This window comes from Diceros bicornis, chromosome 26 (assembly GCF_020826845.1).
Source record: "Diceros bicornis minor isolate mBicDic1 chromosome 26, mDicBic1.mat.cur, whole genome shotgun sequence".
NCBI classification, from domain to species: Eukaryota; Metazoa; Chordata; class Mammalia; order Perissodactyla; family Rhinocerotidae; genus Diceros; species Diceros bicornis.
This window is the reverse complement of record NC_080765.1, coordinates 27,863,242-27,884,975: the sequence shown is the minus strand read 5'-3', so window position 1 is coordinate 27,884,975 and position 21,734 is coordinate 27,863,242. Positions and strand designations below refer to the sequence as shown.

Below are 21,734 nucleotides of genomic sequence, written 5' to 3'. Positions count from 1 at the left end.
GTGGCCATGGATGCTCACTCCCTTCTGAGGCTTGACTCTCCTTTCATTAACCATGAGATGTGTGTTCTTAAGGTTGACTCTTTCCTTGGAAAGAGAGCTCGTATTCCCACCTTTTCTAGTAGAGTGCTAAGGACTCTCTTCTTGACACTGTCTTGTCAGCCCCGCGATGCTGGACCCCAGCATCCCTGCTTGAGATCATCCCCTCTCTCTTCCAAACATGAAGACTTCTTAAAAACTTAAATAAATGATCTCAGTCTGCCAGGCAGCTCCCAGGCTTAAAAAATTTGCCCTGCAAGATTATTTTAATCAAGAGTTTTCTCAAAAGCCTTGATGTATACATTAGTTGATTTATTTATCCATTGAAGTATTTATTGAATACCTGCTGTGCTAGTGGTGATGCGGTGTTCAACAGTGAACACAATTGCACAGTTGCAGCCATTACAAAAGCGTCGTCTAGTAAAGAATACAGACACTTAAACAGGCAGGTGCCCATGTAGCACCTACATGCTGTGATCACTCTAAGAGTGGGATCCCGAGGTGCGGATGCAGAGGTGGGGCACCTCACTGAAGGCATCAGGAAGGCTCCCAGGACTAAATGATGTCAAAGTCCAGCGTTAAGGATGATAGGTCTACCTAAGTGAAGGAGGGTGTGGAACGAAGGGGAAGAGAGTTCCAGGCAGAAGGAACAGTGTGTACAAAGGCAGAGGAGGATTGTGGAACCAAAATCAATTTGGCATGGCTGGCACAGAGCATCTGTGTCTGTATATTTATAGGGTGGGAGATGTTGTTATGGAAAAGGAAGGCAGGAACCCCATCATAAGTGGCTCATATGTCCAATTAAAGAGTGTGGATTTTATTCTGAAGGTACAAAGGCCTTTTTTTTTTGTTTGTTTGTTTTTACATAAAGCATTACATGATTAGCTTTGCCTTTTAGGAACCACTCTGGCTGCAGCTGAGAAATGAATTTCCAGGTGGGAAGGCTGGAGGAAGCGTCTTGGATTGGGAGGCGGCTGTAGTAATCTAGGCAGGACTTGAGGGCACCTGGATTGCAGTGAGAAGGAGAGGTGGATGGAGAATTGGAGAGATGTTCAAGGAGTGTTATTAAGAGATCTTGGTGATTGATTGGGTGTGGGAGGAGTGTGGAAGAGGGAGGAGCCAGCGATGGCTCCAACGCTTCTGGCTTGGTGGTGGGTTGGTGGTGCTGTTCACAGAGATGGGAACCGTGGGAAGAGGAACATGTCTTGAGAGAATCTTGAGTTCCCCTTGTAGGTGCCTAGTTGATGTCCAAATGGCACTCCCGGTTGGCAGGTGGATCTTCAGACCTGGGACTTGGGGCATGGATCGGGGCTCAGGACAGAGACTGGGGACCCGGCTGCATATCAGTGGTGATTACAGTCATGGAGAGTAAGGAGCTTTCCCCATGAGCTCATGTAGATTCTGGTGAGAGGAGAAGTGGGCCCCAAGCTGGGGACACTGGCTTTGAAATATTGTTGAAGTATGTGGAAATGAAAGACATTACAGAGTTATTTCAGCAAACATTTATTGAGCAAGAGCTTGTGCAAGGCTCTGTGGCACGTGTGTTGTGGGGGACCCTCGAATGAGTGGAGCTTGGGCGTTGTATAAGGAAGTGATCGCTATTAGGGGCAGAGAAGCTGTCTATAAATGCCCGTAATGTAAAAGAGACGGTACCAAGGGCTGGGGGCGAGGTACGAAAAGAGGGCAGTGAGCAATATAGGCTGGAAAGCATACCTCTGTTAGGAGGACTGGGAGGGCTTCCTGGAGAAGGTGACTTTTTTTTTTTAACCTGGAATAATAACCTCAATACATGATTTTAATTTTGTACTCTGACCTGGCATTGGATATGAATAATGCAGTAGTTGCTCTTTTCTCATAAGCAAAACTAAGGCGTTGACTTTTGTGTTTAGTGTTGAAGGAGATCTTTTGTCAGATGGAGCTGGAGTTTGGGAATGGAAGAGAAGGGGAGAGGACAGATCAGTGGGAGGGCGCTGCATGAGGGATGGCCCAGAGGAGGGGAAACATGAGGGATGTTTTCAGGAAAAGTTAATCCTTCCCCTTGGCAGGAATCAAGGTGGCTGAAAGACATTTGTGGGAAATCATAATAGAAAATAGGACGGTTTTGAATGCCATGCTGCGGAGTTTGGGATCCATTATGGAGGCACAGGGAAGTTATTGAGCAATTAGAAACTAGAGGGTGATGTGGCCTCCAGAGCATCCTGGCTAACAGTATGAGCATTTAAACCAGATGGACCTGGGGTTGAATTTGACCTCTGCTGCTTCCTAGCCGTGTAGTCTTGGGCAGATGATTTACCTCCCTGAGCCTCAGTTTCTCATCTGTCATATAGGAGTGAAATACCTCATAGGTGATTGTGAGGAATGAAGTAAGATAATCTATAGAAAGCACTGAGCAGTGTCTGGAATACAGAAATCCCTCAATATGTGTTAACATAGTAATACTTTATATATAATCAGACCCACAAAAACATGAAGACTGTTGTATCATCTTAAAAACTTGTTCACTTCTGTAGCCTCAGAGCCTAGGATAGTGTCTGGCGTACAGTAGATACTCGATAAATATTTCTTCGATAAAAAATGACTTGTGCCAATTTCATTTTAGAAGGGACCTGTTTTTATGTGGAAAAATATTTTCATAAAGCCTTCAGGAGAGGGTGCAATTCCCTTTCTTCCAGTGCCTGGGTTTCAGAGAGGAGGGGCTGACTCTTCTGCAAAATAGGAGATGTTTTTTGGGGTTCCTGAGACCATCCTGGAGGAAGGCAGTAAGGAGGAGAGAACCGATGGGGTGGTAGGAGGCTGTGTCCTGTGAAATGTGACACCCCCATGGGACCCCCTAAACATCTTCTGTAACATTTTGCATCTGTAATGCGTCTGTCTACCATCTCCTACGGTCAAAATGGATTTGTGGAGATTCAGGTGACTATCAGACTCTTCGTAACTCTCCTTACCCGGGAAGGCATCTGTCTCTGAGCCAGCTGGTGTCTTCCGGATGTGGGAAACTTTCATCTAGGGGAAGATAGCAGCTTGAGGAAAGATGCCAGGAAGTGTGTGGGGGGAATATTGATGGGGCCAGTCTTTCCGATGCCCCAAGGCAGCTGGGTTTTGTGTGGATGGGCAGGTGCTCAAGGTGGATGGGTTTTTCCCACCTGAATTTATGGAGTTGCTCTTTTGGAGATCATTTCAATGACTTGTCTGCAGATTCTAGGAATGAAGTTAAATTTGGTTTTCAGGTCTGTCTTTCTAGGTTTCTTCCTTCTAATTTGTTGTTATGTCTCCAAACAAAAACATTTAGTATTTATTATAGGCCTCATAGGGTTGTTATGAATTAATGCATGCAAAGCTCTTAGCGCAGTACCCAATACACAGAAAACATTTAACGTTATTGTTGTTATTGGTTAGCACAGAGTCCATTTAATTCTCACAACAACATTATGTGGTGGGTACTGTTACTGTATCAATATTAGAAACACAACTTGACCAAACTCACACCTTGTGAGTATGAACAGATGCCTAGTCACATTTGAAGGAATCTGAAGCTCACAGAGGTTGATGACTTGCTCAGGATCACTCACAAAGCAAGTGGCAGAGCTGATTGCCATGGTAACCATTTCCAAGCATCAGTGCCCAAGAATGGACTTGCGGATTCCCAGTCTGGCATTGGCTGGTCCCCCAGAACACAGGGAGTGTCTGGTCAGAGAAGTAAAGGAAGCCATTAGTTCCTGAACAGTGCCCTGCCGTGGCTAGGGGTCAGCAGACACCCTCAAAGACCTTACAGTCTGCTGTCATCCCACTGTCGAAGCCTTTTGTCTTTCATCACCTTTGATGCTCCCAACAGCCCCAGGAACTAACAAAGGGGGAGTTTTCTCTATCACCTGTGGGAAGGATGCCATGATGGCCTCAAGGTTCTGGAGCTAATGGCAGGACCAGGACCAGACTTCAGTTTCTGGGTTTCCTAATTCGGTTCTATTCTCCTCTCAGTAGACCACGAGGCCCCCAGACGAGACAGATGGCAGACAGCTACAGGAGTTTAAAATAGATGGAGCTCACTTCTGAGGTAGACATGTGCGTGAGAGTGAGCTGGAAGACAGGGACCCCTGTGTGGGAAAGCATTTTGGCAAAGAGGAGCCCAGGGTGGAGCGTTGAATGTGAGGATGAGTGTAGTTAGGTGGGTGTGAGGCTGTGAGAGGAGACCTGGGCAGGAGCCAACCTGAGGCAGAGCAGGGAGGAGGGAAAAGAGAAGCTGCCGGGCAAGATGTGGTGCGAATCGGTATGGCTTCCTCCCTCGTCTCCAGCTGTGCTCTGCCAGCTGTGCTACCAAGAGACTGGAGGGTCGGGGCCATTCTGAGATGACTGCTGTGTTTTCCTTCCCATCCTTCTGGCCTGCTGGGTCTTGGAGGCTGATGTCCCAGGAGAAGGGGGAAGTTCCTGGCAAGAGGGATTGTACAGACCCTTTTAGGGTGACGTTGAGGACTATGCATTCCCTACTTTTTGGTAAAGAGGCCCCAAGGGGTGGTCCCTAACATCCACGTTGGGACTCTGTGACCTGGCGTTCCTGCCCGTTGCTGATGGACCAGGTATGGCTCCACCTGCATCCTTCTCTGGGGACTTGGACCTAGCCTGGAGAGATGCCAGGTAGCTTCCATCAACACCAGTCTGGAAGGCTGTGCTGTCTCAGGGACTGTGCGATGTGCACCAAGATGCAGAGGAAGCTTAACTGTAGAGAGAAAGAAGAGTGGAGCAGGCTCAGAGGTCGTGTGGACCAGAGAGAGGCGGAAGTGGCTGCCTTGGTTCCTGAGGATCCTGAACTGAAGCCAAACTACACTTACCGCCCTTGGTTTCTGTGAGATACTGACATGGAACTTGAAGTGAGTTCGCTTGCCCGTTGCACAGCAAGTCGATCTCTGATACCAGGTGTAGTGGAAGAAAGTAGGAATCTTATTGCAAAGCGCTGAGCAAGGAGAATGGGCAACTCACGGTGTAATTCAGAACTCCCTGAAAAGCTACAAGCAAGGGTTTTTAAAGGGGAGATCAAAGGAGAGAAGCCACGGTGGTCGTGACCACAGGCATCGGGCGAGCAATTGTGCAAGGGTCCAAGCAGACATTTGGTGTTGAGTCAGTTGTCATCTTTATTGGTTCCTTATCAGTACCTTGGGACCAGGTGTCTTGGGTTCCGCAAAACCAGCTTTCTGTGTCATCTTGGACACTGTGAGCGATTATACGAGGGGAGCTGTGGCTCTGCAGGTTGGCACCTTCCCACCAGCCTGCGTTTGGCCTTGTGAGGCTGCTGGCAGGGAGGAGAATGGCGAGATAAGAGAATCCGCAGGTGGCTGTCCTTGGTTGTCTGCCTCCGTGGTGGATGGTGGATTCTGGCACCAGGAAGCCAAGGAGTTGGGGTCTGGGAAGCTTCAGCTTCTTAATAATCTCTGCATATCAGTTTCCCTGTAATAAAACTTAAAAGGGCCCGTAACTAGCCAAAATGTTAGCATGAGGCCACCTGGGTTCTAACAATTTGTAACTTCTATCTGCCTTGTGAAGTTCAGGGATACAAAGGCTTAAAAAACCGATATTTACATATGAATATGAATGTAATTTAGAGAAGCAGGGAAAGTGGATGGGTTCAGTGTAGGGGAACTGAGATCAGGGCTGGCATCGATACGTTGTTTCCTTATAACAAACTTCTTTCTTTGCTTGAGCTAGTTTTAGGGAGATTCTGCCACTTGTAATCCTAAGTGCCCTGAGTAAGAGGCTGAGGAGATCAAGGCGGAAAACTTGGCCATAAAGAGAATGAGGTTATTGGAGTCTCTCTGGAGGGCATATTATGGGAATTATTAGGGTGCAGTTCTGCTTGGAGGGGGCCTTGTAGGTATCTGGGGATTTAGAAGTGGGAACAGATGCTGTAGCAGGTCATGTTGGCCCATCCAACAGCCATTCCTCCTTTGTTCTTAGTTTTGTTTAGTGACAACGTGCCCAAGGGACAAAGTATGAGAGATCCGTGGTAATTCTATTTCCATTTTCAGTGATTGGTTTAGAGGCGGGCGTAGGACCCGGTTTCGGCCAATGTAAGAGAGGAGAACTCTTTTTTCACCCCGGCCCCTTCTTCCTGCCTCGGAGATTGTCAAATGTGAAAATAATGGTTGGAGCCGTGGTGACCACCTTGTGACTATAAACAGATGCTTTTAATTGCGGTGACATCGACCTCGAGTGCTGACATCCTTGAGTCACTCATACAGCCCCAGAAACCTCCTGCTTCAAACTTTTTGTGTGTGTGAGATTTATTGATAAGCCCCTTTTGTTTAAGTAGCATTTAGGTAGCTGGTCTGTTAATTGAATCTAAAAGCATCTTTACTGATACAGTTGGCTTCATGGTTTGGAGATTTGGGAGGAAAACAAGGTGAAAGAGCATGTACAGTTGGGGAAAATAATCTTTTTAAGCAGAAAATTAACATTTTTCCACATGAAGACCTTCAGTTCTGGTATTATAGCCTGGTTTATAGAGCCCTCACTTTGCGAGTTGTGTGAACTGATATCCATCCATCCTCCCATCCGTTCATCATGCATGTATCCATCCATCATCCATCCAGCCATCCATCCATTCATCCATCATCATTCACCCACCCACCCATCCATCCATCATCCATCCATCCATCCATCCATCATTTGTCCATCCATCCATCCATCCATCTATCTCTCCATTTGACTTTCTTTTTATGGAACTTTTCCTTTGGGCAATGGAGGATTTCCTTCCCAGCCTTGCTCGATTCTGTCTGTTATCATTTCGGTATAAATACTTTTCTTTCTCCAATTAGGTCACCTGTAGAGAAACAGAATTAGGTGGTCATAGCAGGGTGTGAAGGAGATTCTGTTGCAGCCTTTCTCTGGGGACACCTTGCCTTCCAAAGTGTCTGGCATTTTTAAGAGACGTGTCTATTTTTAGACGTTGGGGAAAAAAGTGTTTCTTCAGTTTTTAGGGCATTAAAAGCTCTCACTTCCCCTTATTTTGCTCCCTGGAGCTTCCTCAAACATAGTCAAGCTCTGTCAGCTTTAGGCCTGGCTTTGTTGGCTGGAAAGGGCCAGTGTATGTCTGCAGAGAAATCTTGTGGAATCGCATCAGGAGCGCCTCCTTCAGGGAATAATTACTATTTTAATAGACATTTTAAGAGGAAGATATTCTTTATTTTATTTCTTTCTTTGTGAGGAAGATCAGCCCTGAGCTAAGATCCAATGCCAGTCCTCTTTTTTGCTGAGGAAGACTGGCCCTGGGCTAACATCCATGCCCATCTTCCTCTACTTTATATGGGTCGCCACCACAGCATGGCTTGACAAGCGGTGCATCGGTGCGCGCCCGGGATCCGAACCTACCAACCCCGGGCCGCTGATGTGGAGCGCGCATACTTAACCACTGCGCCACCGAGCCAGCCCCAATATTCTTTATTTTTTGATTCTTAAGAATTGTGCTCTCTCAAGTAGATGCTCTGGTCTTTGCTACAATAATCAATTCTATTAAATATTTTCAGTTTATAAAGTTTTTACCCATCGTGGACTGTTATCCACTTCAGGGTAGAAATGGAACGTATTATATGGGTGCCTTCTTGCTCTTGGTCTGGTCGTTGCTGGGGTGGTGGTGATGGGGGTACTAGAGGGTGGGGTGTGAGCAGTAGTAGCATGTCAGTGTGATTGCCAATTAAGGCCCCTGGGGTTGTACGTGGGGAGGAAAGATGAAGAGGAAGAGATTATATAGTAGGAGTGTGAGCCACACTCTCAGGAATAACGGTATTCGATTTCATTTAGAAAATGCACTTCTTTTTTTTTTTCCCACAAATCATCAGCATTTATTTCCTGGGTCCTAGGTGTCACTTATCTTGGTAGAAAGGGCAAAGAGTCGATCAGATAGTTTTGAGCACAGACTCCCTTTCCTAAAAACAGACCTGTGAAACTCCACGAGGGGACCTCAGAGCTGCCTAGAAGGTCAGAGTTTAGCTTACAGTGGCTTCCCCCAAAAAAGTGAATTGATTGTCAGCTCCCTCCCTCTCTGCTGAAAAAAGGTTTAGTTTTTAAAAAGTTTAAAAGTGTGTTTCTAAAAGGGGACGAGAAGGTCTTGACCCAGAAGGTTGGGTTGGAGAAGAAGGGCAGAGCTGGGCTGTGGTCCCTGCCCAGGCCGCCCATGAGAGGAGCGTTCTCTGGTGGGCTGCTTGCCCAGGTGGGCAGGGCCCAACCCCTGAGCCCCTGCACCCGCTGAGTGAATAACATCCTGTGGTTACAGTGTCTGGAAAGTGTACCCGGGCATGGGGAGGAGGTGGTGGGAGTGTGGAGCCTGTGGGTGTGGGCAGAGGGCCTTCCCAGGGTTGGGGCCACAGTGGTCTCTGGGGGTGCCTTTCACTCTGATCTGTGCCAGTGCCAGGACTCCCCGTCCAGGCGGGGACAGCAGATCTCTCTTCCAGCCTCCTTGGGCAAGGTCAGACTCAAGACGAGGTTGTCCTGTCACTGCTGAGGCTGGTTGCCTCCTTGTCTGGGGTGCCCGCCTCCGCCTGTCCTTCTGCCCCCCAGGTGCCAGCTTGCCCAGGTCTCCAGCCAGCTTCCTCACGCTCACAGCCCCGGAGTCTCCCTGGATGCCAGGGAACGCGGTCTGATGGCCCGTCCGGTCACAGGAGATGAAGTCCGAGTAGGAGAACTCGGCCTCCACCGTGCCACTGCCTCGCTCTTCAGGCCTGGTTTCCTTTCTTTGTCCTTCTTGCATCTCTTCATTCTCCACTGTTGACTAATTGGTGTAGAAATTCTGCTGTTCCGCCACCTCGCCGAGCCCTGGCCGCTGGCCCGCCTGGAGTTCTTACTTCTTGAACAAAGTTGGCTTTTCTTTTCTGAACCGACCTTGCAAATGCTGAGTCCTTGCTTGAGTGTGGTGATGGCTGGGGAAGAGGAGGGGTTTGTTGTGGGCGGCAGGCACGTCTGGAGTCGCTGGTCACAAACCTGGCTGAACAGAGTCACCTGGAGGACGTGTTTACACGTCTGGATTTGGAACCTCACCTCAGATCTGCCAGATCAGGAGGTTGTCACTAGCGGCTGCGTGTTAGATTGACGTGGGGAGCTTTTAAAAGTCTCAGTGCCCTGGCCCTACCTCAAACCAGTTAAATCAGAATATCTGGGGGTGGGGCCAGAGCAGCAGTGTTCATTAAAGTCTCCCCAGGTGATTATAATGGGCAGCCAGGTCTGAGAGCCACTGAGGGGGATAATCTGTACTTTCTATGAAGCCTGATGGAGTCAGTCTTTTGAACGTCACGGGTTGGACCATAGCCACTTACCAGTATAGACAAGGCAGGCTCTTCCCACCTTCATTACTGCAGCAAACTGCTCACTAAGGGGCACATTTGAGAATACTAAACTATAGGGACCCAAAAGGAATAGAAAATTAAAATTAAATCACACTAGCCTTGGGCATACATATCTCTCCTCCACATCAAAAATTTCTTCAATTAAAAAAAAATTTAGAGTGTTTTAAAATGTAATATTTTGGTAATATATTCACATGGTTCAAAAAATACAAGAAACTATACAATTTTACAGTCTCTCATTCCCGTCTGTCCTCCATCCACCCACTTCCCACCCCTTCTTTGGGTATCCTTCCAGAAGTTTTTTCTTCTACTCCCTTTGTTTTCCTGGGAAAAGATGGTGTACTCTAACCTATATTCTCCACTTTGATTTTTCTGCTAATATCTGGTTAGTAGGCTCCAGTATGGTGTAATGGCAGCACTTGTTCTGATTTGTTGGGTGTCCTCACTGATTGGTAGGGATCCATGCCGTGCTAATCTTTACATATTTGAATTACTCCCCTCTACTCACCCCCCAACCCCGCATCTTGAAGATCTTTCTGTATCAGTACAAAGAGAGCTTCTTTATACTTAAAAAAAAAAAATAGATGCAAAGTATTCCATTGTTTTATTTCTCATTTATTTATTTGTTTATTTATTATTTATTAAGCCATCCTCTAGAGGTGGACTTTAGATTATTTCCAATTTGGGGCCTTTATGTGGTAATGTGGTAAATGTATCATTTCAGACGTGTAGAAGTGCATCTGTAGAATTCTCCTAAGTGCTATTTCTTGGTGAAAGGGCATTTGCCAGAGTCTAACCAGCAATGAGAAATTTTGAGAGGGTATCACATTATCCAGTATTGCCATACCCGACAGCTGTGCTTCAGCAGTTGTAACAGGTGCAGAATTATATTTGCTGCTTTCCATTCGTGGCTTTGAGGAACTGTCAGATGGGGCGGCTGAAAAGTTCGTGTCTGATGGGTTTAGAGGAGATGCTTCTGGTGCTGCAGTTCTCCAAGGGCTGTTCCTGGACCACCTGCATGCATCCTCTGGTGTTTGTTAAAAATGTAGACCCTGGACTCCATCAGAATCTTTGGAGTGGAGCCTGATCAATTTTTAATAAGCTCCTCAGGTGACGGTTCTGTCCACTGGACTTTGAGAACCACGGTTCTAGGGGATTTGTTGTAGAGCAATGTCCTGGGAGGAAACCCTCCCGTGTGATTAGCACAGTAGGACCACTGTTCATCCAGGACGGGATCTGCAACTGCCGTGAACGTTGAAAGCTCTATAATTCCAAGTAAAGACTTATTCTTGGCATAGCTTGATAGTAACATTTGGTTGTCAGGTCCTATGGCAGCATTTCCAACTTTGCCCTCAAATGCCTAAGATAACATAGAATAGGAGGAACACTCTATTGACAACATTGAAAATAGATAGCCAGTTGTTGGAATCTCAGTGAAATCTCCATGAACTGTAAGGCAGATGGGACTGGACTGGGTCTACTCACTCCAGGCATCACCTCCGGAAATAATGACCAACTGAGAACAGTAGGAAGACCATTTCTCTCTCTTCCACTGTCCTATTCCTAGACTAAGAGACCCAAGTTTGTACCAAGTGAAAAGTCAGCCCTCTTCTGCTCAAGAATCACTTTTTAAAATGACTAGAGGCTACTTACAACCTCTAACCTTCCTAGATTCATTTGTGAAGTCAGGAAGGTGAGGGAGGCAGTTTACTTGTGCACTGGTTTGTGTGGGGAACTAACTGTTGGTGAAGAACTGAACCTTGAGTTGTGTGGCTTGCATAGGTAAGGTGCATAGGAGAGACCAAAGGAACTATGGTGTGAGTGCATCCTGATGTCAGAGAGCCAGGTAGTGGAGGAGGGGGGAGAGTCTGTTTCAGGACAACAGAGCTGCAGTGAATGAGTGGTTGCTAGAAACCTGGTTCAGTGCACACTGTCCTGCCCTCCAGCCTTGGCTTGAGAAGGGGATTTGACTATCACCAGAGTGGGCAGAGGGCAGGACCAAGGATAATCTACACAACCTTTCTTTTGGCAAATATAGGGCCTGGATATGTATTTGCAGTGAGTGATACAGTACCTAAGATAACGTAGCTGTGTCTACAGAATTTTGAGGGGAAATGTTATAATCTACATATTTGATTCTTAGTCAAGCTGTCATTAATGTGTGAAGGCGACAGAAAGACAGTTTCAGCTATAAAAAGGCTCGGGAAATCTCCCACCAATGAAAGAGTTATTTGAAGATGTCCTCTATCTGATTGAGAGAAGATCCAATATTAGGAACTTAAGAATGGAGAAGTTATAGTTTGGAGGAACTGGGATGAACACTTCAAGTAATTAAACATAATATTGAGTCCAAATAATCACTGTAAGTCTCGTATTAAAATAGATGGCTAAAGGTTAATCAATCGTAACAAATGTACCACTCTGGTGGGGGATGGAGGCTATGCATGTATAGGGGCAGGGATATATGGGAAATCTCTGTACCTTCGCCTCAATTTTGCTGTGAACTTTAAACTGCTCTAAAAAATAAAGTCTTAATAATAAAGTAAGATAGATGGCAGATGTCAAAGATATTTGTGAATGAAAGGCAATATGGTATAAAAATAACTTTGTAATCTATTTGAGTCTAAAATCCCAGCTTATGTTAATGAAGACTGCAATGTAGATAGTAGAGCAATGAGGATAAGGAAAATTCACTTAATTTATTGTTCTTTATATGGAAGACTTAATCAGAAAATATGCCATTAACTTTCTCTTATCAAAATGAGATAAAACTAGAAGTTAATAACAAAAGTTATAAAACTCAAGGACTGAAAAATAAAACACTTTCCTTAATAACCCTGGGACATATTCAACATAGTGCTGGATGTTCTAGCCAGTTCTAAGCATTTTAATAAGGCAAAAAAAAAAAAAAAAAAAAAAAAAAGAAATAAAAGGCATAGAGATAAGAAAGGAAGAAATTAAACTGTCCTTATTTGCAGATGATGTGATTGTCCATGCAGAAAATCCCAAGGAATCTACCAAAAACCCTACTACCACTAATAAATGAGTTTGGTAAGGTTGCAGGATACAGGATAAACATACAAAAATCAATTGTATTTCTATAGACTAGCAATAACCATGAAAGACTCAACAGAGTAAAGATGTCAGTACTCCCCAAACTGATGTACAGGTTTGATGCAATTCCTTTTCAAATCCTAACAAAATTATTTTGTGGCTATAAACAAGATTATTCTGTAATTTGTATGAAAAGGCAAAGGAGCTAGAATAGCTAAAACAGTTTTGAAAAAGAAGAATAAAGTGGGAGGAATCAGTCTTATTATATAGCTACAGTAATCAAGACTTTGTGGCATTGGTAGACATGGAACAGAATAGAGAACCCAGAAATAGACCCACACGGGTATGCCCAATTGATTTTTGACAAAGGCACAAAAGCAGTTTAATGGAGGAAATGAATTTTCAGCAAGCGGTGCTGGGGTAGTTGTATACCTATGGGCAAAAAAATAAACCTTGGCCTAAGTCTCACACCTTACTCAAAAATTAACTCAGAATAGATCATGGACTTAAATGTAAAACATAAAACTATAAAACTTTTAGAAGAAAACATAGGAGAAAATCTTTGGAATCTAGGGCCAGGCAAAGTGTTCTTAGACTTGACACCAAAAGCCTGAACTATAAAAGAAAAAATTGATAAATTGGACCCCATCAAAATTTAAAACTGTTGCTCTGTGAAAGACCCTGTTAAGAGGATGAAAAGGGAAACTACAGACTGGGACCAAATATTTACAAACCGCATGTCTGCAAAGGACTATTACTCAGAATATATAAAGAACCCTCAAAACTCAACTGAAAGGCACTCCAATTAGAAGATGGGCAAAAGATATGAACAGATATTTCACTGAAGAGGAGATACAGACGTCAAATAAGCGCCTGAAAAGATAGTCGATGTCTCACAGACACACACAAAACCCACAATGAGATATCATTGCATGCTATCAGAATGGCTAAAATAAAAAATAACGACAACATCAAATGCTAGTGAGGATGCGGAGCAGCTGGATCACTCTTGTATATTTTTGGTGGGAATGTAAAATGGGACAGCCACTCTGGAAAATAGTTTGGCAGTTTCTTCAAAAACTAAACATGCAACTGTGATATGACCCAGGAATTATACTCTTGGATATTTATCCTGAGAAATGAAAACGTACACTCATACAAAAACCTCTATGCAAATGTTATAGCAGCTTTATTCATAATAGGCAAAAGCTGGAAACAACCCAAATGTCCTTCAATAGGTAAATGGCTAAACCAACTGTGGTATGTTTACACTATCTAATACTAGTCAGCAATACAAAGGAACAGACTATTGATATTCCTAACAACCTGGATGAATCACCAGAGAATTATGCCAAGTGAGAAAAACCAATCCCCAAAGGTTATATACTGTATGATTACAATTATATAACACTCTTGAAATGTCAAAATTATAGAAATGGAGAACAGATTAGTGATTGCCAGGAGTGAGAAGAGGGTGGGAGCGAGAGGAGTGGGTGTGACTACAAAAAGGCAATGTGAAGGATCCTTGTGAAATGTTCTGTGTCTTAATTATGTCAGTGTCAATATCCTGGTTGTGGTATTGTACTATAGTTTTGCAAGACTTTACCTTTGGGAGAAACTGCATAAAGGGTATATGGGATCTCTCTATTACTTTTTATAACTGCATGGAGATCTAGAATCATCTCAAAATAAAAAGTTTAATTAAGAAAAACAAAAAATTTCATTTTAGACTATTTAGTATAGTTGATGCTAAGCTATAGATCACAACTTATGAGATAGTGTCTAATCAATATCCAAAATTCATAGTCTTAGGTGCTTTTAAAGATATTAACCAACCAAGAAAGACTATAAATTAACTAAGCATTCCACTCAAGAGGTAGGGGAAAAAACTCCACAAGAGAAACCTAAGGAAAGCAGGAGTAAAAATGTAGAATTAGAATATAACATTAGAATGTATAATATTTTATATTCTGATGCAATATGGCATTAGAATATATAAAAAGCATTGTGCTGATAACTCTAAGAGTTAGTCCTGGAAAACAGGACAAAGCAAAACAAACAAAAGTCAATAAAATAGATCTACTTTAAACTAATTATATATATATATAACATGAATATATATATTGAATATATATAAAATGAATATATAATACATACAGTGAACATATATATCCGTAATATGCAAAGTACAATGAGCAAGAACATAAACACAGAAACAGAAAAAATTATGAGATAAGACGTAATACTACCACGGTGTTCAGCACAGGTATATGTGGATTCATATCAGACCTTTCCACTACCGCCTTCTGATCTTGGGCAAGTTATTTACTCTGTCTCAGCTTCAATCTCCTCCACTGTAAAATGGGGATAATAATGCAGTGATTGTGTGGATTCAGTGATATAATATATGTAGAGAGCTCAACCCGTTGCTGGGCACTTCGTAGAACTCAGATGGGAGTTGTTGTCAATTTTTGGTGCTAAATTTGAAAGTCTAAGAAAACAGAAGTGCCCAAAATGTCTACCATAAAAGAAAGCCTGTCTAGGTTAGGGTTTGGGAAAGTTTTTCTTAAAGGGCCAGATGGGAAATATTTTAGATTTATGGGGCATTCTGTAGCAACAACTCAACTCTGCCTTTGTAGCGTGAAAGCAGCCGTAGACAATTTGTAAAGAAGTGGGCATGACTGTGTTCCAGTAAAACCTTATTTATAGAAACATGTGGAAGGCCTGCAGGCTATAGTTTACTGGCCCCTGGTCTAGACCAAGAGCAAAGAAGGAAATGATGAAGGTTGTCAGTCTCATCATCAAAACCTCCAGGACCAGTGATCCTTTTGGTTTTTAAAAAATATTTCCAAACCAGAGGAAAAAAAAGAAAACTGTCTCAGTTCTGTCCTCTGACCTAGAGTTATACAGACACAAAAATCTGACAAAGTTAACACAAATAATAAAACCATGGTCTAATCTCACTTATAAACACAGAGAAAATAATCCTAAGTAAAATCCTGGCAAATTGAATCTTTTGGGTGTTAAAAGAACAATGCATCATGATCAAGGAAGGTTCATTCTAGAAATACATGATGGTTTATTATTAGGAAGTCTATTAATAAATCCCATCAATATGTCAAAGGAAAAAAATATGATCATCTTCATAGATGCCAAAAAAGCATTTGTTATAATTTTAATATTCATTCTTGGTGAAAACTCTTAGAGAAAGAACTAAGAATAAAAATATACTTTCTCAGCGTGATAAAGACTATCTGTGGCCAACCAGTAGCCAAAAATATACTTAATTTTGTGATACTTGAGGCATTCCCATTAAAGTCAAGAATAAATGAAGGATGGTTGCTATCAACACCGTTATTTGTCATTGTTTTGGATGTCCTAGTCAATGAAACAAGAAAAGAAACAGATATAAGTAGTAATTACGTATTGGAGAAAAGAATGCCAAATTAACGTTATTCACAGGTTATATTGTTATTTATTTTAGAAACTCTAAAGGAATCAACTGAAAAACTATTATACTAATAAGAGAGTTAGGTAAGTTATACTGGTTATAAAACATATCAACCCAAATCAATAACTTTCTTAGAGAGCGGCCCTAACTAGTTGGATGACATAATGGAAAAATAATCCCTTTTCGTCTCCAGCTGCCACCTTCCTGCCCACCAGCTCCTTTTCCTCCTCTGCACATTTGGCAGAAAGCCAGAGAAGAGTGCTGTAACCCTCTATGACAGAAGGGAATGTGGGAAACTGGAATATTAACCGTGGATTGCCAAAGCCACCTCTGCCATGTGTCTACAGGAAAGTGGTTATTAAAAAAAAAGTCACACTTGGCACACCAGATCCCAAATGCCATCAGATCACAATGAAAGTGATGGACGGAGTAGGGGCATAATGTGTCTCAGGGAAAATATTTTGCATTTGTGTAGAGTTAGGTTCTCCCCGATGGCGTGTTCCTTCCATAGACGTGTGACTCTGGAGCTTGGGGTGTTGGAGTTTAAGAAGTGGTTTGATGAAGACAGTAAGAAGCACTGGAAAGAATATGGACAGCAACTAGACTCAAATTCCATTTTTGTCTTCTTTTCTAATTTTGTATTCTTCAACCAGTTACTCAACTTCTTTGAGTCTCCATTGCATTGCCTAGAGGATAATCAAATCTTTCTCCTAGGGTATTGCAGCATTAAATACGATTTTTTCTTTTTGGTAAAAGAAGGAACCTCAACAACTGCTCATGAAAAGTTAATTCCCTTTCTGAAGACTTCCTAGGAATGGCTAGTTCCCTTGGCCTTTTAAAAATGCCGGGAAGCCTGCCCTTAAACTCCCTTTTGGAAATCAAGTGTGGGTCCCAGAGTTTGAGGCCTCTTGGCTTATGCTCCTTGTCTGGTTCAACTGCTACCTGCTTCTGGGCTCTGCTTTCCTTTCAAGAAAAGAGAAAAATAAATTATTCACAATTATCATTTCTTGGGGGCAGTCTGTCTCTTTCACCTTCTTGTTTTTCCTAGAGTATTCAGGGCAATTCTGGGAATAGGCATATAGAGATCAAGTCAGGCAAAGAGGGACAACAGAAACTGGAGAGTTCTGGTGAGGAGAAGAGACCATGGACTCGGGTGTCAGAAGTGGTGCCCTTCAAGTCCTTGCTCTGCCATCTACCAGCGTCGTCTCATAGGAAACTCTGTTAACTGCTCTGAAGCTTCAGAGTGTTCTCAGCTGTAAAATGAGAAAGAGGATGTTATCTACCTTGGGGCATTGTTGGAAACACTATACATCTGTGAATGTGTTTTATGTAAATGTTATTTACATAAATCTTATTAATAGCTCATATAATATAAGGACTATGTACCTTTAAAAATGTGAAGCTTTCTGATGCATAAGACGTCTCAGAAATAGGGAATGCATTTTTATAGGAAAAGTTATTGAATGGAGATTTAAATTTTTTCCGCCCTGCCACACAGCACTCGCATGAAATAGCGGCAGGCAGGGACCCCGTAGGCAGCTGGGCATGCAACTCTTCCTCTTGCGCCAACGTTTTCATCATCTTCTGCATCTTCATCCTCATCGTGAATTTCAACAATCCTAGTGTGTATTATGGGTTTACTCCATGTCAGGCACTGTGCTAGGATCTTGTTAATGAAGTAATTCATTTTTTCCTCACAACACAGAGGGAAAGAGATCACACGAGGAAGGCACTGGGTCCCTGCTGGCACTTTTCTAGAGAGGTAACAGCTAGGTTCCATATGGATCTATAAGCTCATGATAGATTTGGTCTGCTCTCAACTCCCATCTTCATATATATTCTTAGAAATAATCTATTTAGGAGAGAAATTCAGAGTAAACATGAAACTGAAGAGCTCTAATCTTGCCTGAGGTCTCAGAAGGGTGCCTTTACTTTTTCTTTTTCCAAATCTCTGAGAAGGACTTTTAGTATATCCAGAGGGGATGCCAACATAGTGTTGGCATATTGTGAAAAGTTTCTAACTGTGTCCAGAAAGGTTTGCCTGACTCTATTGCCTCAAAGTCTATATAATTAGAATTCCATGATGTCATCTTTGAGCTTTAATATAGCTTAAAATTATCCTTCTGTAGGTTGTGTTTCTTTCTGAAACATTTTAAATTTAGAAAATTAACTTGTTAAACTTTTTTTTAAGTTAAATCTTTAGATTTTTTATTCACCCTGCTGTGGGGGAGTTGGAATGACAAATGCTTGAGTCATCAAAGTCAAATGTTAGGGCACTCCGGCCGTTCTGGGGAAGCCAGGGTCTCCATGGTCTCAAATCGCTCTCTGTTCTGCCAGCATTTCATCTTGGCAGCGTGTAGGGGTGCAGGTGGGCTCCAGTGTGCATGCCTTACTCAAGCCAGGTCCCCTTCCTGCTGACATGTGTCACTGGATGGCTGGAGGGAGGGCTACAAAGAGTGACAGTGTTCGGGGGTCAGAGATGCATCCTGATGGACCAGATTCTGGGAGCCGAGTAATTTTCCTCCATCACCTGCTCATGAACTCTCAGGGGGTTCTAGCTCATGGTGCACCTTTAGGTCAGTCTTCCAAAAGCCAATTCGCTGAAGTTGATGTGAGTTGACTAGTTTTATATCAGCATTTTAAGGGATGTCTGATTTGTCTCCATCCCTGCTCCCTGTTGTTGCACGCTGAGAAGCAATGAGAGGAGAGAATGAGGGACAGAGAGAGGAGACTGAGGGGACAGGGAGGGGGTGGTGATGAGCAAAAAGAGAAGGAACTGAAGGGCAGAGAGGAGGCTGTTGACGGGGATGAGGGCACAGCAGGGAGACCAAGGAGCATGGTGGGATTGAGGGGCAGAGAGCAGGGGTTCTGAGGGACATGGGGTGGCAGCTCCCTCATTTCAATGACCAAAGCTCCGAGCTTTTTGACCTTCCAGGCACCCCAGGGACAGCCTGACAATTCTGGCAGTGAGAACATGAAAGACTGGGTCTTTCTTTATTTCACTCAATTCCTGCTGTGTGGTGTTGTGGGCGAGCCAGGGGGAAGGTTATCCTGTTGTCAGGAGGTAATTTACCCGTGATGGGGGCTGATACGGAAATGATGTATGTGATCCTTCCCCCGCCACCTGTGCGACTTATTATTAATTTCCTTCCCCCACTTGTCATAGCTGTGAAAAGTCCTTCTTCTAATATGATGGATGACAGATGGCAGGGCACCTCCACCCTCATGGAGAGATGGTAGGCTGTACATGCACGTAACAGGTGTCCGATAATTACTGGTTGAATGAATACATGAGGAGACTACTGTGGACTTTCTTTGTGGGCGGTACTGAGTGCCTTCTCAGCTTCCCAGAAGTCAAAGACCAGGAGCTGTAGAGTCTTAGTGCTGGGAGGCCCTACTGATCTATGGATCAGGGAGGGATAGAGGAAGCAGTGGGGTCCTGATAAATGATTAATAATTGGCCCTCCGGCAAAAAACAAAAACAACACAAACCTGGTACGTAATGCTTGCTGATTGCCGATTTCCTTGGTGTAAATACCCCACCACGGTCGATTTCATGTGGCATGCCTGAACACAGAGTTGAGAAGGGATGTACACCACTGGAGGAGGGAGGTTGAATAGGGCAACAACGAATAGAACAAAAAGCTCGTGTTGCTCTGTCCCCAGCACGACTTCATGCATATGACATACGTCCTCTCATTTTATCCTTGCAGCAACTCTGGAATCCAGGATTTATGTCCCACTCTTACAGGTGGGGCACTTGAGGCTCAGAGGGGTTCAATAATGCACCTGTTATTGTAATCAGCAGCAAAGTGGATTCTAAGGCCCATGCCCTCTCCGCTCACCTCACTGAGCTGTCAGAGGTCAAGGGATGAGTTTCATGAGGCACCTTTGAATACCAGAGAACAAGAGGGCGGCTGATTCTTCCAGAACAGTATTGGAGAGAGGCTTCATTCAGGGACAGCTTTGCTAAAGAGGTGACCTAAGAGGCCACCCAAAGAATGAGTAGAGGGGGGTTACCAGGTGGGCATAGTGGTGAAAGGTAAGTTACATCTCCTGTCTAACCCCCAGTTTCTTCATCTGTTAAATGGCACCCTACTTCAAAGGATTGTTAAGAGGATTAAATGAGATAAGTATGTAAAGCACTTAGCATCCTCTCTGACCCATAAGAGAGTCATATAAATGCCAATTCTCAGTGGCCTAATTTGTTCTTCTTGAGTTCCTCTTTGTGCTGGGATTTGTCAAACTTTAATGTGCATATGAATCACCTGGGGATCTAGTTAAGCTGCGGATTCTGATTCAGCAGGTCTGGGGAGAGGCCTGACATTCTCCATTTTTAACAAGCTACCAGATGATGTTGATGCTGCTGGTCCATGGGTCACCCTTTGAGTAGCCAGGGCTAGGACACTCTGACAGAGCATTTGACCTTCCTGCTGCTAAAACTCTCTGCTGTCTGTCCGCACGGCCTCCAGGATTGCTCTTCACAAGACAGTATCCTTTTTGTTCCAGACTGGTTCCTTTGGAGCAGCCCTCTGCTCAGCCCTGCTGAGGGCATCTTGCTGCAGTGCAACACCAGTTGCTGTGGGGGACCTGGAATCCAGTTTTCTCTCCTTTTCGTTTTTCATAGTCTTAGTTTTGGTTCTGCCAGGACTTAGCTTTGCAATCTTTGCCAAATCCTTTCCCCTCTTTAGGATCTAATTTCTAAAATTGCAAAATAAAACAGGAGGACAGAGTGACCTTCTAGTGGGGGCATTCTGGAATGTTCTGGGAATCTGTGATTCCAGCTGGTTTCTGTGTTCTCCTCCAGGTCATAAGGAGTGCTTGACTTCAGTTCTAGGCTCTAGGTTTCCAGTGGGGTCTCCAAAGGCACTTAGAGGAATAGAGTTAGGACTTAGGAGGAGTAAGGGTAAGGATTTAATCCAAACCTTCTGGAAAGATAACAACTGGGCCCAGAGAGGTGAAGAGGAGTGTTTGGGGCACAGGAACCTCCTTGCTTTGGAGCCTAAATCACATCTCCAGGGAATAGTTACTACTTATTTAGCAGGTATGTGCCAGGCTCTGTGCCAAGAGCTAGTAAGGGATGCTTGTCATGCTTTCTGGCCACACACCCCTGAACAACTTTGTTATGTTTGGGAATTCCCCACCTATGATCCCATGCCTCCTTAATGTAGAATCCAGAAACTCCCTTTCCCAGCCTCCCTTGCAGCTAGAGCACAGACATGTGACTGGGGACCTGCCGATTGAATGCATCCATGCTGGATTTTGAATTGGCTGCTGGTGATGAGAAGGAACAGAGGCTGTGTGATCCATTCTGGAGAGGGAGATGGTAGATATATCCAGAGTACAGAGTCAGCTGTGGCAAGGCTTCCAGAAGTATTCATCTCATGTGAATGTGGAGTATTCACAGCGTCTTTGGTGCAGACCGTCTGGTCTGGACTCTAGGGTGGCAGCAGCGGTCCCTCTGCTGAGTGGGTTCCGTGGTGTGGTTTCAATGTTCCTCTTGGCTGTGTAGCCTCCTGGTCAGATTCTCTAGACCTCTGAGAGATTAAATGCCGTTCCTGCTCAAACTGGTTAGGGCGGGTTTCCGTTGTTTGTAAATAAGAATCTTGACTGCTTGCCACACTTTATGTGCATTATCTCATTTAATTCTCAAGGTAACCCAGTGAGGTAGGTATTATTATCCTCTTCTTACGACTGAAGAAATGAAGGCACAAGGAGGTGAACTAACTTGCATGGCTGGTAAGTGGAGGAGCCGGGATTTGAGTGCAGATCATCTGGCCCCAAAGCACATGTTCTTAACCACCACCTATCTTCTGTAAGAGATTCGTGGGTGTAGAAAGGTCCTCGCAGATCACTTGTCAGTAGTACAG

The 21,734-nt window shown here is 43.9% G+C and overlaps 1 protein-coding gene and 1 pseudogene across 3 annotated transcripts in view; one reads left to right on the top strand and one right to left on the bottom strand.

Annotated features, from left to right (window-relative positions):
- The window catches only part of PRKCB (protein kinase C beta), a 309,251-nt gene that overhangs the window by 74,503 nt on the left and 213,014 nt on the right, over nucleotides 1-21,734 (top strand). The window lies entirely within an intron of this gene.
- Nucleotides 8,493-8,767, bottom strand: LOC131422886 (cAMP-dependent protein kinase inhibitor gamma-like; annotated as a pseudogene).